The sequence below is a fragment of the Hydra vulgaris genome, chromosome 10, assembly GCF_038396675.1.
Source record: "Hydra vulgaris chromosome 10, alternate assembly HydraT2T_AEP".
NCBI classification, from domain to species: Eukaryota; Metazoa; Cnidaria; class Hydrozoa; order Anthoathecata; family Hydridae; genus Hydra; species Hydra vulgaris.
The window spans coordinates 16,960,001-16,977,500 of record NC_088929.1 but is presented as its reverse complement, the minus strand read 5'-3'; the positions used below and the strand labels follow the sequence as shown (position 1 = coordinate 16,977,500).

Genomic DNA, 17,500 nt, shown 5'->3' with positions numbered 1-17,500 from the left:
ATATATATATATATATATATATATATATATATATATATATATATATATATATATATATATATATATATATATATATATATAGAATATATAGATACTTACCAATAATCAAAATAATCTATAAAAATATTTAGTTTGAACTATATTTGATTAAATTTTATTTAGTTAATTTTTGAACATTCTCATTTTTAGATTTTAATGTTTCTCCCTAAAATTTTATTATTTTAGTTATGTGAAATTAATTCAAAAAGAATTCAAAAAAGAAAGTCCTAGTTACGTTTTTTGCCTCAGGGATAAAAAAAAACAGTATGAATTAGCAAATGGTCCGACATAATCAGGGTCCGACTTAAGCGTAAAATTGGAAATCTGTCAGACTTACAAAAGTCTGACTTATCCAGGGTCTGAATTAATGAGAGTTTACTGTATATATATAAATATATATATATATATATATATATATATATATATATATATATATATATATATATATATATATATATATATTTATATATATATATTATATATATATATATAAATATATATATATATATAAATATATATATATATATATATATAGTATATATATATTTATATATATATATATATAAATATATATATATATATATATATATATATATATTATATATATATATATATATATATATATATATATATATATATATATATATATATATATATATATATATGATTTTCAATTACTTTTTTTTTAATTTATTGTTATCATTTCTATTATTTTGTATTTCTTATTTTGTGTTATTTATGTATATATATATTATATTATCTATTATATTATATTATGTATATATATATTATATTATATTATGTATATATATATTATAAATCTGGTAATGTTATAGTTTTTATGTGTAAGAGAGGTTTGTTGCAGAATAATAACTACTTTATTTAATTTACTAGAATGACTTCAGAAAGATCAAAACGTAGAAAAATAGCTGAAGTGGTAACGAACATTTTTGAGGAATCTGCAACTGTAGATATACTGAATCGTGATGTTAATCCATTTACCAGCAATGTTTTTAAAGATTATTCTAGTTTTCATGAGGTGAGAAATAAAATTGATAGTAATTTAGATTCTAATAAACTTTTAGAAAACTTTAATAATTGTGATGGTAGTTTGGCTGTTATTGAGACCGAAATTAGAGAACTTGAATATAACGAAAACAATATTGTATCGCTTTGTGATGATAGTTATGAATGGTCTCCACGTATGGTTATTTCTGATGATGATGAATATAACGACAACAGTGATGAAGATAACGACAACAAAAACATACCTCGTAAACTTGCAAGTTGGGCTTTAAATTTCAATATATCACATGCAGCTTTAAATAGTTTGTTACCTATATTAAAAGAATCTGGGTTAAGTTTACCAAAAGATTCAAGAACACTTCTTTGTACTCCAAAAAATGTTGATATAAGAAATGTTGCTGGTGGAGAATATTACTATTTTAGCTTGCAGTATTGGCTTTTAATGATGTTTGAAAAGAATTCAGTAGCGTCAAGCAACAAACAACTTACTATTCACGTTAATATTGATGGTATACCTATATTTAATAGTTCAAGGGTTTCTCTTTGGCCTATTTTAGGTTCTATTATTGAAGCTGGGTCTAGTGTTTTTCCTATAGCAGTGTATAGCGGTGCCCAAAAACCTAATTCCATTTATGATTATCTGGAAGATTTTTTAGTAGAGTTCAAAGTTCTTGCAAAAGATGGTTTTATCTATGAAAATATTAAGTATGAAATCAAGCTTGGTGCTATTATATGTGATGCCCCAGCTAGAGCATTTTTAAAGTGTATCAAGGGACACAATGGGTATAACTGCTGCGAGCGTTGTGTTCAAAAAGGAGAGTGGTGTGGCAAAATAATACTCCCACAAATTTCATCAGCTTTAAGGACTGATTTGGATTTTTGTCATCAAAAACATTCTGAACATCATAGTGGTATGTCACCTTTAATTGAAATAAATTTTGACATGGTAACAAAGTTTCCTTTAGACTATATGCATTTAGTATGCTTAGGGGTAATGCGAAGACTCATAAACTTATGGTTAAATGGCCCGAGATGTTGCAAATTATCACAGATTACAATAAATACTTTATCTGATCGATTATTCCAGATACGTCGTTACATTCCAAGAGAATTCTCCAGAAAACCAAGGTCCTTACTAGATAATAAAAAATGGAAAGCAACTGAACTAAGACTTTTTCTAATATACACTGGGCCAGTTGTTTTAAAGGGGTTGATTGACCCTAAAATATACACAAACTTTTTAGATCTCTCAGTTGCAGTTAGAATATTATTATGTCCTGTGTTGTTGAAACATTATGTTGATTTTGCTCGTAAGTTACTTACTTATTTTGTGCAGTCATTTGGTGAACTTTATGGTCAGGATCAACTAGTGTACAATGTCCATTCGTTAATACATATAGCAGATGATGCAGTTAACTTTGGAGTACTTGATAGATGTTCCTCATTCAAATACGAAAATTTTTTAGGACAATTAAAAAAGCTTGTTCGAAGACCGCAGCAACCATGTTCACAAATCGTTAGGCGAGTTTTTGAGGGTTGCTTAAACAAATACGGACAAGGAGATAAACAGAAATTTAGCGTTCCTCATTTTGATGGGCCAGTAACCATTACATTAAGACACTGTTTGCAGTTTAAAAATTATCAAGGTTTAGATTGTTTTGTTTCAGCTAATGAAGGTAATAATTGTTTTGAAATTGCCAAAAAAATTGGTTTAGTTAGAAACATTTTAAAAGGAAAATCGGACGAATCTTGTGATGGATGGGTTATGTTTGAGGAATTTGCGGCTTTTGAGTCATTTTTCGAAGATCCACTCTCTTCCTCTGATTTGTCTATATTCTATGCAAGCACAATGACCGGTGTTCATAAGGTTTATCCACTGTCAAAGATAAATATAAAGTATTTGCGAATACCGTTTAAAAAGGGCTTTGTTCTTATGCGCCAACTGCATTTATGAATTGTTGATATTTATTTTTTTGATTTTGTGTTGCACAAAAGTTTATAATCTTAATAATGATATATAATATAACAATAGTAATTAACAAATAATTATTGATAATATATTTTTAATTCTTACAAAATGTTTATGCTTATTTATTAAACTACATTTTTATGTTGAAATAAATATCGATTTTAAGTTTTAAAATTTATTTTTGTTCCTTTGAATTTAAAAATTACATTTTTACATCTGAAGAGTGTTAAGCAGAGATTGTTAGAATATATGAAAATAATAAAACCAGGTTTGTTATCTATAAAGTTTCACACTAACAGTTAAATTTTATTTTTTTAGAGCTTGTATTAAAACGAGAAAAAGTTTCGAAACGAGAATAAGACGATGGAAAAGCTTGCAATTTGCGATACAACCGTGAAAGCAGACGATACCCGATTACAAAAATTGGTTACAAAATTACTAAATTTAGACTGTAACTAACTTGTTGTTTTGTTTGAAATAAACCAATCAGATTATATATAATTTTACTTTTTCTGTAAATTTTAAACATTTTCAACGTAGATTTGCAAGATTTGCAATGGGTATATACTACGTGGGACCCATACGGGCTACCCGGCGGGCATACCCATATAGGCCCCATATGGAAACCGCGGCCAAGATCCGGCGGGATCCCGTTGGTCTTCCCATACGGAACCCAGTTGCAAACCCATATGGGACCCACATGGTTTTAAAATACGGGATTTTGCTGGGACCCATATGGGATACCCGGCGGGCTTACTCATATGGGCCCCGTATGGAAACCGCGGCCAAGATCCGGCGGGATCCAGTTGGTCTTCCCATACGGGACCCAGTTGCCGACCCATATGGGCCCCGTACGGTACCCGTATGTCAATGTTGGCTGGGTACATATAAAACTATTAAAAATAAAGTAGTTTAAACGCATAAAATATATAAATAAATTTAGCTCTACATAAAAATAACATTTTTATTTAGAGTAAAAAAATCTAAATATCTAATTTATTAATTGCGACATATAGTTGTAGACCTATCATCAAAGACATTCCTAAAAGTTTTTTGTAATAAGACATTTACTTATTAACTTAGACTCGGTTATAAACAACTGGTATTACAAAAAATATAGTATTTCAAATCAGCTTGGTAGTACTACAAATCAAAAACCGCTAGTAATTTATGCCAGTTACTCAATTACCTAATAAATTTACAGTTCATATCAGTTTTCAGCTAAGTTTTGATCTTATCGCTGATAAAAATATTTATTGTAACACAGTGCTGTGTTACAATAAATAATTTTTTACAAAATTTTTCAAGAATATACTGTATACATTAATAACTAAATAAATGTTTAAAAAAGTAATGAGAAAAAAAAAGGTGATATTCGTCCATAGAAAATACCATAAATAGGTTATATAAAACAAAATGAAAAAAAAAAAAGGTGTGGGAAAAAGTGATAATGATAAGTATCAATATGAGTATTTTTAAAATTTTAAAAATTAACAGTGTATCTTACAGGGTAACACAGTGAGCCAGTTGGTGGACGAAGTGGGAAAAATTTTAGTTGTCTAATCTTGAAAACTTATTTAATTTTAGTGTCTATATATACTGAGAGAAATTTGTATATAATTTATGTTAAGTCCCTTAGTGACATGGACTCTGAGCATTTGAATATTGAAATGAAAAAAAAAAACATCAAAAAAGTTATGAGCAAGTAATTTCGGTGACAGCAACGTTGTGTGATATTTCAATTACATTTACGTTTTTAAAACAAAAAGAGTATTTTAGAGTATTTAGACAAAAGCCATTGTGTGAAATAAATTTATTATTGCATGTTATCTCAGTTATACTTTGAAATCACATTTTAAAAATAAAAATCTTTAAAAAATTTATTTTTTACCGAAGCATAACTAATATATTAGTTATACTTGGCACGTGGCAAATTGTGGCAATTATATAATTGCAACAATTTGCCACGTGCTGTCTTATATTTATTTGAGCTATTTGATGCTTCAATCGAGTTTCTATTGATTGCTCGTCCACATAAATCCCCGTTCAGATATATATATATATATATATATATATATATATATATATATATATATATATATATATATATTATATATATATATATATATATATATATATATATATATATATATATCTTTTAACTTGGTTGCATTGGTATTTAATTTTGCATAGCAACAACTGATGTTTACATTAACGCTGTTTTAACAGTATTTTATTTCCCTAAGTACACGATATTGTACCTATGTATTAAAATGAGTTTCACAATTCTTAGGAGGTTATTTTTTTTGGGTTGCTAAGTTACCTTACTTTGCATAGCATGGCAACAACATATTTTTGGCAATAATTAGTAATTTAGTTACTAGCACTAACAGTAATTTAATTACTTTTAACTTTGATTACTAACACTTTTAGTAACACTTTTAGTAGTCCAGGTGGCTTATATATTATAAAATTCAACTTTTATATACGAATATATTTGTTATAAAAATTATTTATATATGATTTTAATAAACTTAGATATTCATAGTTTTCTCTAAAAGAACAATCTTTGTATTTCAAAACAAAATATCACTGGAGATATGTTAAAATTTATTTTGCCAGCAAATACTGAATTTAAAGACGTTGGTTTTAGGCATGATGTTCAACGATTATTTATTTGTATAAAAAAAATGGAAATCTGCAACCTATAATGTAAAAACTTTTGAAAAGAAGTTAGTGAATTGGCTTGATAAATATTTAATCGTCAGAAAAAAAGACAATGAAGCAACTGCAAGTAGACGTTGTCGAAAACCAGTTACATCTGATGGTACTTCTAATATCGGCATAAATAAGGGGGTATATTTGGCTTACTTTAATCTCATTCATCTAATGATTTATTTTTTGCTGCAAGTAAAAATTTAAGAGATGAATCTAATGTTATTGCTACGAAGAACGTTTAAAGTATTTAAATAAAAATAAAGCAAGTGAACATTCAGCAGACTAAGCACTAGCTTTAATAATTGATGGTAGTCTGGGAAAAGCTTCCTACCAATTGATCAGAAGTGGACCCATGGAGAAAGATTATAACATCTACCTCGCTTACAATAATGGCTGGGATGCAAAACTGTTATGTTATGCTGCAAATATAACAGTAGAGGACTGTTAAGCTTCAGTTTCTTTAAAAGATTTAATGATTCATATTTTGCAAAGAACTGTGCAGTTCAGAAACGTGTGCTGAGGCACTTGCTTTTGAACGGCAAAACAATAAAAACAATGACACACGCGTAAAGAATAGTTATTTATAACTTGTCTAGTCCCATTGGGTTTGACTGGATTTAACAACAGCAACAAAAAGGTGCCTAATTGGAAAAATCAAAAGTCGTCATCCACAACCAAATGTAGACCTAAAAGATTTGCATACAAAGCGTATTTCAAGCAATCTGCGAGTGAAGAAGATCAGTTGATTAAAAGTGAGAAGCTTGGGTATAATTTTATTCGAGGTTTGCGGATCTTCTGTTGAAGTAAATTGTATTATTGAACTTACAATGATTGATGGGAAGGTTTAAATAATATTACCTGCAATAACTTATACTAATAATATTCAGTGTGTGGTGTCTCTCCAAAAAATATAAATAGTCTTGAAATCCTTATTATAGATTAAACTAACAGAGAGTTTAAAATAACTGGTTTTTCCAGTCCCCATGCATAGATTTGATTTTTTAAGATGATTATACATATTGCATATAAACAAGAAACAAGAAAGTAGTAGACAAAATCAAAACAACATAAAAAAAGCATCTGTAGCTAAACAAAAGATTCAGACTGATTTTATAAAGAAAGTAGCACTTGTTGTTGATTTTCCTAAAAGTGGTGGTTCTGGAAAAAGCAGCAACAGCATTACTTCAAGGCGTGTCTTTGCAGCATATGAACAAACAGCTAAAATTCTGGGTAAAGATCAAAACCTTATATTCAATAACAGTATATGTTTTGTCCAGTAAAATTGAATTCTGGCCCACTGTGAGTAAGAATGAAAACAATAAGTACTCAAAGCAAAATAAATCTAAATGAGACTAATACCCAACATGAACTTAAATAAACTGCGTTTTAATCGTTTCTTATAATGACGTTGCAACTCCGGATGTTGAAAATACGCGTTTGCTTTTGTTGAAGTTTAAAACATCCTCTTTACTAAGATGTTATTTTCGGTGGTTCATATATTTGAAAATCACTACTTAAAAAATTAAATAATCCACATTGATTGGCATTGTAGAATACTGACTTTTTTGTATTGCTAAATACAACTCGTTGAAAACTTGTAAGATCTAGGTTGTGGTTTAACTTCATAATCAGGCCAAATGCATAAAGTTTCTGCACCTTTTTTACATTAACTTTGCCCTTTAGCTATTTCTATTATTGTAAAAAATAGTTAGATCTTTTCTGCGGCATGTGCAAATGTCGCGTTTCTCGGTAATTACTTCGGTGAAGAAACTAAGTTTTGGAATAATGAAATTGTTATTGTCAGTATATATTCTTTTTTTGAATTTAATGACGAACTGAAAAAAAACTGCTGTCTTTTAAGCGTCAATCGATAAGATTATCGAGCGCTTAACAATAAGATCATTGAGCGCTCATTGATAAGTTCTAACATATGTTTGATCTTAACAATAAATTTGAATGATTTATTATGGGTGTTACAGTAGATTCTTTGCACTTTTTTGTGTGTGCAAAAAGATTCGTTTCCGTTGTATTCAAAATTTCATAGAATTTCAATTAGATATTATAGGTATAGGCTCAAAAAAATAAATTAAAAATCTGCCGAAATAATCATTATCAAATTATATATAATATATATTATAGTTATAAAAAGTATATAATAATTAGTATTCAATATAATTATTCCATAGTACTATTCAATTTGCTGATTAAATATTTTTATCGCGTAAATATTGCAATGCCAACGTATTTTATATATTTATTGTTATGTTTTAAAAATAATTATTTAAAAGTAATAATCTATGTAATTTCAAGAAATTAATTTCAATATGTTAAACGTATAATTTGCTTTCAATTTTTCAATCGTGCACACAGCGCAAGAAAAAAAACATTGACAAAGGTAAGCGACATCTTTAATAATTGTCGACGTCTAATAAGTAAGCAACATCTCTTTTAATTGTCTACATCTCCTATTATTGTCGACGTCTAGTAAAGTTAAAGCTTTTTATAGAATTAAAGCATTTTTTGACCAAGTTAAATCAAGAATTAAACTTGGTCAAATTCACTTAAATATGTCCAAATTTTGATTTTTTGAATTTTGGAAATCAAATTTAATGTAGGGTCATGGCACCCCCTACCGTGAAGAAGCACCTACCGTGGTTTTTGAAAAAATCAGTAAATTTATTATGTTTTTTTTTTTAATTTATTTTTTTAGCATTGTTTTATACAAAACTAACTTATTTCACTAATAAATAAATTTTAAAAAGATGTATTTTTAAAGATTTGAAATGTTTTTTTACCCGCAAATGATTTTTTATTGCTTTCTTAAGAAAATCTTTAACAGTAAAAAAAAGTTTGTCTAGTTTTTTTACGGCTTAAAACTTATATAATTTTTTTGATAAAAGTTTAAAATAGTTGTAAAAACATTGACTATTTTAAATTTTATCAAAAAATATAAGAATTTTTTGTATAACATTGTTTAATCTTTTACACGATAGGTGATTACGAAAATTATAATAGTTAGCACTTACCGTTTATAAAAATATTTTTTCGGACGGGTTTTATTTTGTGAAGTTTTCTCTCTAAAAAACCATTTCAGTTCAACTCAATTACCAATTAAAGGTAATTTAACCCAAGAGAGTATTTATTTGATATATTTTTTTATACTTTATTTATCATCTGAAATGAATTTAACCCTAGGGAGTATTTATTTGATATGTTTTTCATACTTCATTTATTATGTGAAATGAATTCGATTAGAAAGATGCAAGGTTCAAAAAAGAAACAAAATATTCGAAAAAAGCTTTTGTATTCAGAAGAACAACTGCATGCAGCACTTAGAGCTTTAAATAAAGGTGAAAAAAATTTATGTGTCAGCAAAAAGTTTAATGTTCCTGAAAGTACCTTACGCGATAAATTATCTGGTAAAAGCCAACCCAAACGGCAAAACTCTGGCTTTAAATCATATCTTGGAGAAGAAATTGAGAATGAATTGGTTGCTTGGTTAATGCAGTGCGCTAACATGGGTTTTGCGATTACAAAAAAGTTATTAATTAAGGCGGTACAAAAAATAGTTATAGGGCGAGGTATAAAAACACCATTTAAAGATGATGTCTCAAGTAAAAACTGTTTTTATAAATTTATGCGTCGAATAAGGAATTATCGCAAAAACGAGCAGAGCATATTAGTCGAGCTAGAGGTCTTATAACTGAAGCATCAATAAGAAAATGGTTTAATGAGGTGCATGAATTATTAGGCGATGATGCGCAATACCTTAATGATCCATCTCGTGTTTTTAATTTAGACGAAACTGGTTTTAAGTTAGCACCAAAAACTGGAAAAGTAATTGGCATTAGAGGAAGAAATGTTTATGAAGAATGCAACAACAGCGATAATTAAACCTTACAACTCTATTTTGCGTAAATGCAAATGGTCAATTTGCACCATCATTAACATTGTAGTATGCTCGAGTATGCTCGAATGCCAAAAACTATTGCTGCTGCACCACCAGGTTGGGGACTCGGTAAAAGTGACAGCGGCTGGATGACCGCCGAATGCTTTTATGAGTACTTTACAAATGTGTTAGTACCATATTTGAAATCTATTAATATACAATTACCTATATATATGTTCATGTATGGACACCGCTTGCATCTGTCTAAAGAGCTCAGCGTGTATTGCTCTTCGGAAAGAATTCATTTGATTTCGTTGTTTCCTAATGCTACACATCTTACAACCATTAGATGTGTCAGTTTTCGGACCAATGAAAAAAAAAAGGCAGAACATTTGTCGGCAATTTAAATTGGATAACGATTTTAATGAAATTTGTAAGGAAAATGTACCAATGTTGTTGAATAATTTTGTTATGGATTTAAGTATGAAAATAAGTATTATTATAAAATATTATTATTATAATAAATATAAACGGATTTAGGTCGACAGGAATATTCACATTTAATGCGAACAATGTTGATTATAAAAAAGTAATTCAACGTGTTAAATTAAAGTCCACAATTGATAATAATGAAACGAATCTTTTAAGCCATAATAACGTGGGAAACTTATTTGAAGACAACGTTGCACCTGAAGTATTGCTACAGTTTCAAAAAACTGGAAATAAAGAATGGGGAGGTAAAACTGACTTCAGGGAATTATTTAATTTTTGGAAAAAACTTAAATTTAACGATAGCTCCAAACAAACCATAAATTTAATAGAAGCCAACAAAAATGTATTGAACAATGAAATCGATAAAGAATCGTATTTAGATATTAGCAGTACGCAAAATGAAATCGTATCTAGTAATGTTAGCGAATTTGGAAAAAGCGTAATAGTTGATGAATCCGGTGAAAGTAAATCAGCAGTAGACCCACCAAATTCAAATAAACAAATAATAAAAGATGTAAACCCATTACACGACTTTCTTTTATGGCCAAAACAACCAATCACGAAAATAAGGCTGAAACAAGTTGAACGATTACCGAGCGTTGTAACTTCAGCCAAATGGTTAGAGTTTCAAATAACTAGAGAAAATGCAAAGGAAGAAGAAGATATCAAACAAATTGAACGTAAAAATAAAGCTGAAAAAAAAGAATTGAAAGAAAAAGAAAAACAAGAAAAATCTAAAAGAAAACAAGCTGTAACAAAAGAAAATAAAAATAAAAGACAAAAAAAAAAACATTAAAAAAAAAAATTTTTAAAGAAAAAAAATCTAAATTCAGAAAAAAGCTTTGGTGGATAATTTTATAACGAATGTCTTCTTTGTTTTGTAATCATATTAAATTTATGTATTTGATTCTTGATTTAAATATATAAAAGTAAAATTAAAATATACGATTTTTTTTCATACACGGTAGGTGGAGAATCGATTACGGTAGGTGGTGCTTTATCACGGTAGGTGAAGAAACGTACTAGATCTTACAAAAAATTAAAAATAACATTAAAAAAATAACTTTATTCAAATTCGAATTATATAATTTAGTTAATAATTGAGTATAAAATATTAATTCGAAAACCCTAAATAAAAATCTGTTATGGTTTTGGAGTTAAGAAGTTTTGAAGTTAAAAGTTTTCTAAAAGTCGCGGTAGGAGGTGCCATGACCCTAGTCGAAATTGTTCAAACTTGAATTTTTGTCAAAGAACTTCAAATTCAAGTTTATTCAAATTTTCTCATATTAATATCAATACTATTCGATAAACCAATTTTTTTCAGCTGAAAATGTCATTTTGAGATCCTCCTCTGCTTCCTCTTTGTAGAACTTTTTGGAGATCTTCACCTTTGGCAAACTATTACTGCAGTAAAGCAGCATGTTAAGATTTTCAACATCAAGTTTTGTTATTTTTTCAGTTACAACTGCACCTCCTGATGAGGAAACTTACTCAGAGCTAGCAGATGATGTCTGAAAAATGAATTGTAAAAGTTTGTCGAAGTTGGAATCAACATAAAAAATTGAGAGCGGAAAATATCGAAAGTTCAAATGACCAAGATTTGAATGGCCGAATATGAATAAATTCAAAATTTCAATCCTTTACATTCCACAAATTTTATAAAAATATTGGGCAATTGGTTGAATCAAACATAAATAGGTGGACATGCTTGAAAACCCAATTTGAAGTTCGATTTTAAATATGAAAAAATTTGTATTCGATTTTGAGATCTAATTACAATTTTAATCAAATTTTTTTAATTCGACACAGAAACTCGTCCGAACTTGTTATGAATTAACACTAAAAGTTAAGTAAGAATTAAAAACAAATAAAAAATTATGTGATTAATATTATAGGTTTAACGAATAATGATTAAAAGAATGCAAATATCGAGTTCTAAATATATATGCGTTCACTTGTTTGAAATGTATTCGACAAATATAATCTGAACTTAAATAAACTGCGTTTTAATCGTTTCTTATAATGACGTTGCAACTCCGGATGTTGAAAATACGCGTTTGCTTTTGTTGAAGTTTAAAACATCCACTTTACTAAGATATTATTTTCGGTGGTTCATATATTTGACCAATCCTAACCGTTGTTACTTTACGACCCACCATACAAGTTTTAAAATGATCAAAATAAGTTTTTTCTGAAACAACTTTTTTCTGAGAAGCTATTGGCATAAAAGGTTGTTTTTCAACAAGCTTACTAAAGTTATTAAATCACAATATTACTACTGATTTGCTCAACAAAAAAGTTTAAAATAATTAAAGTTAGCAAAGCAAAAAAATTAAATGAAACAAAGTACAACCGTTTACAGTTTTTAGAACAAAAACTTAAGAAACTTAAAGAATCTAAAAAGACATAAAACCCAGTGAAAAATAAAACCGCGTCGTACATGGGTTACGCGTGGGTTCCGTGTGGGATTGATGGGATTTACGTGGGACAGTTTTTCCCATGTGGTATCCGTATGAAAATTTGTCACCTTAAACCCATGTGGGTAATCCCACATGGGTTACATGTGGGAACCATATGGTATTTACACACATGGGAAATCCCACGTGGGTTTCATGTGGGATTTGCATGGGAATTAATTTGAAAGCTGGAAACTAAAAAAAAATTTTTTTTTTAAAAACTAAAAAAAAAATTTTTAAATCGACATTGCATTGCGTTACGTTTATATTGTGTGAAAATATTTTATATTAATATAGAGAATGGCAAGCGAGTATGTAAGTACCACGAATAATGTTTATCTTTCTTTATAGAAATAAGATTAAAATTTTTGCAAATAGACTTATTATTAGGATAATATAATAGTTATTTGAATATAGATCTTGAGTAAATTATTTGCAAACAACTGATGCAAGTTGAAATGTTGTCAAAAACCAATCTTGCATGCATGGGACACTGCAGTGTCCCACAAAGAAATGCAGGTTTGAAAGTCGAAGAATTTCCAATTTTCTTCATTAAAAAAAGAAAAAAATAGGTTGGAGATGGGTTTCTGTAACTTTTTTTATGCTCCAAAACTTTTAACTTTAGATATAATAAGGTCATTAAGACTTAAGGGACTTACGAACTACATTGAGGAACAAAAACAGGATATTTACAGAAACTTTTCAATTTTTAATCTGGATTACCACAGTGTTATTGAGAATAAAGCCTCAGGGTCCAGTTTTCAAAGTAATATGATCTAAAGTAATGTTTGAATAAAATAATATGCTTTAAAATGCATATAATTATACATATAACTCCTGATAGTTAATTATATGTATAACTAGTTATACATATAATTTGTTATAAAAACTTATTTTTTAAGGTTATGCTTGAACAAATTAGTACTAATTAATTCAAGATTTAGGTTAAGTTCAAGTTAAAGTTCTTATTCATTTTTTTTGTTAGTTTTATATTTATTTGTTCAAATTTATCAGTTAGTACTATTTTTTACTACAGTAAGAATGTTTATCATTGTTGAACGTGATTTTATTAGTAACTTAATTTTATTTTCAACATATTTTGACAACACCCTTTATATTTTAAATGATGACAGCTTTACTTTTCTATTGATGTTAAATTTATTACGTTTCAATAACTCAGATTGAATCTTAACTAAATTATTGTAAGCTTTGTTGGGGTTTGTTGTATATCAAATGGTGTTGTAAATAAAGTAAAAATTATATATATATATATATATATATATATATATATATATATATATATATATATATATATATATATATATATATATATATATATATATATAAAAAGACTCCGGATTTGAAAGTCACAAAAAGATTACTTTATCCTAGTTTTTGGTATCCAGGAGCTCTAAAAATATAAATAAGTCTATGGACTACTATTAGGAAAAAAAGTTAAGACTTTTAGGTTAGAGGAACAATTTTTTTTTGAGCCCGGAGTCCTTAGGCATAATGGCGGCAAGGACTCCGGGACACCAGGACTCCGGGCTTAAAAACAATAAGTTTCAAGTCATTAAATCTCATGATTTTTTTTATAATAGTAGATAATAAGTCAACAAACATGTTTAGAGCTTCTGGACACTACAGACTTGGAAAATGTAAAGATATAAAGCCAGAGTCCTTTTGGGACTCCGCATCCCTGCTTTTTTCCCAATTACACTGTGGTACTCCAGATTAAAAATTGAAAAGTTTATGTAAATATCCTGTTTTTGTTTCTCAATGTACTTCGTAAGTCCAGTAAGTTTTACGAACCTTATTATATATAAAGTTAAAAGTTTTGGAGCCAAAAAAAAGTTACAGAAACCTCCCCTATCTTCCCCCTATTTTAATATTTTTTTTTAATAAAGAAAATTTGACTTTCAAACCAGCATTTCTTTGTGGGACACTGCAGTGTCCCATGCATGCATGCTTGGTTTTTGACAAAATTTGAACTTGCATCAGTCAATTGTTTGCAGATAATATACTCAAGAACTATATTCAAATATCATATGAACATGTTAGAGAATGTTCATATGATATTTGAACATCACAAATTTAATAATATTGTTGTGATATGTTATATAAATAATACCATAATAGATTATGATATGAAAATAAGATAGGATATGAAGGTAATGATCAAAGAATAAATTTACTTATAGAAATTTAGATGTTTGTTTATTAGTTTCAGAATATTATATTATGTGTGACCGCGACCTTCTATAATAACAGACCTTGACATCGCGCAACAAAGTTGTTAAACTGAAGGCCAATTCCTAATACTGTGTTTACATTTTCATCTTTTAACATTAGACGAAAGTTTGTGTTCACGCTTTTTTAATAAATCTTTAAAATTTGATTGGTTTATAAATTAGATAGCGCAACTTCAAGACGATAACGTTGTAAGGTTCAAGGGGTTAACATTGTAAGGTAATAATATTGTCAAGCTAACGATAAGTTTTTTTAATAATTAAAAGGCTTTTAAAATGTTGTGTAACTCTTTGCAAGTCGAACTATTTCAACTACAACAAAAATATCAATTTATACAACTATAACTACAATATCAATTGCAACTACAACAAAAATATCAATACTCAACTACAACAAAAATATCAATTTATAAATTCCCGAAGAATCTAGAGGAGAGAAAAAGATGTAGTGAAGCTATCCCAAGAACTGGTTTTATTGTTACAGACTATACAGCAGTATGTCAACTTCATTGGCCAAATGAAGCACCTTTTGAAAGAAAATATGGGAAGCAACGACCTTTAAACCCACCATCTGTTTTTAAAAAAATATTCCGCCTAGTTGTTTAGCCACACCAGCAAGTACAGTTAGAAAAACTGTAACTTCAAGCGGTTTTCGAAGCATTTTACCAGATGAGTTAAATGATTTTCTAAAAGAGGATGAACTTATATTTGACGATATTCAATCTTTGTTAAGTGATAATAATGATGTTATTGTTTTCCAGCTTAATAAAAAAAGTTTACACATACAATCAAAAATGTACAAACTTGGTGTTCCATTATTTATTTTAGTAATTTTCAATGATTATTCATTTGTAGCTAACCATAATCGCACAACTTGTAATATTTCATCTTTAGCTATAAACAAATTAAAGTTAATAAAAACAAAATCAGCTTTATTTGAAGCAGTTAGATTTTTAAAAAATAAAGAAAGTTCACTTCAGTCAAATATTCTATTCGAACACCTTAATGCTATGAGAAAAGTTAATGTTGGTGAAGTTTTATATACTTCAGATATTATATGTAGAGCATATGAGTATTTTGCTATGCAACGAAGTTTATATGATTGTTTGTGTATTGACTTCAAGTTACCAAGTATAAGGATTTTAACACGATTGAGTTCAAAAATAAGCTCAATGGAGGACCTAAGTTTCATAAATAGTATTTTTATGAATTTAAATCCATTGAAAAGAACTTTCATACTAATAATTGATTAGGTCTATGTCAAAGCTTCATTACTTTACCAAAGAGGTGCTTTGTTTGGTCAAGTAGTAAACTACCCTGAAAAGTTAGCTAAAACAATTTTATCATTTATGATTAAATGTCTGTTTGGAGGTCCAGAATTTATATGTAGAGCTCAACCTGTTTCAAGTCTTTCCTCTGAATTTCAGTTTGCTCAATGTCAACAAATTGTTGATACGATAAATAATATTGAAAGTAGTAAGACACTGGTAATAGTTACTGATGGTAACCGTGTAAATCAAAGATTTTTTGGAATTTTTAAAACAGTTGATAGTAAACCATGGTTATCAACATCAGGTATACAGGGTGACCACAAAGTATCCGCACACGAGACGGTTTCATCTTGTGAAAATATAAGCATAAAAGCACTTATGTATTTTCTTATTTATTTGTTGTTTTTGGTTAATATTATGTCATAAACTTTATATACTTTACTTTATATACTTTGTAAACTATGTTAAATTGGTTTTTTTAGAATGGTGCGCGTTTCTCCTTTGTGCGGCAACTTTTCCTGATTTTATCAACTTTTCTCAATGGCCGCCATCGAGCCCCGATCTTAACCCGATGGATTTCTCAGTCTGGAGCGTCCTAGAAGGAAAGGCATGCCAAAAGCTGCATAAAAATATTGAAAGTTTAAAAAAATCACTACTGAAAGCTTGGGATTCTCTGGACCCTGCCTACTTGCTCGCCACCGTTGAAGCATTCCCGAGACGCCTTCAGGCCTGTTATTTTGCTGATGGAGGAAAATTCGAATTCAATCTTTGAATCATAATTGTTATAGTTCAATAAATGTTTTAAAATAAAATTTGTGTTCCAAATACTTTCTACATGCTTTATATTAAGCTCTTTATCTGTGCGGATACTTTGTGGTCACCCTGTATATTTATTATATGATTATGTGCACCTCTTAAAATCTATACGAAACAATTGGTTGACAAAAAAGACTGGGGAACTTCAATTTTTGAACAATAAAGAACTGGCTTTGGCTAAGTGGAGTGATTTAGAAACTTTATATAAAACTGAGTGCAATAGTCTTTTTAAACTCTCTAAATTTACAGCTAAATCAGTTTATCCAAAACCAATAGAGAGACAATCTGTAAAGTTTTGTTTGTCTGTTTTTTGCAAAGAAACAGTAGCTGCATTAAGAACGCATCCAGAGATTGAAAATAAAGCATTTGAAGGTACTGCTGTATTTGTTGAAAAAATAATTTTTTTTCGAATGTTGTTAATGTCAAAGCACCTGGTGCTGGCATTCGGTTTGAAAATGAATTATGCGGAGAAATCGACTCAGTTGGTGATCAACGGTTACAACTGCTACGAGATATTGCTGAACTGTCAAGTTTTATAAAACCTACAGGCAATAGCGCATTTATGTTATGGCTTT

General features: G+C 28.7%; 1 long non-coding RNA gene across 2 annotated transcripts in view; it reads left to right on the top strand.

The window, feature by feature from the left end:
- Positions 1-17,384: 17,384 nt before the first annotated feature.
- Positions 17,385-17,500, top strand: part of LOC136085815 (uncharacterized) — a 1,996-nt gene continuing 1,880 nt past the window's right edge. For both annotated transcript variants that reach the window (XR_010641197.1, XR_010641196.1), the window contains exon 1: positions 17,385-17,500. This exon is cut by the window's right edge. This is a non-coding gene — a long non-coding RNA (uncharacterized LOC136085815).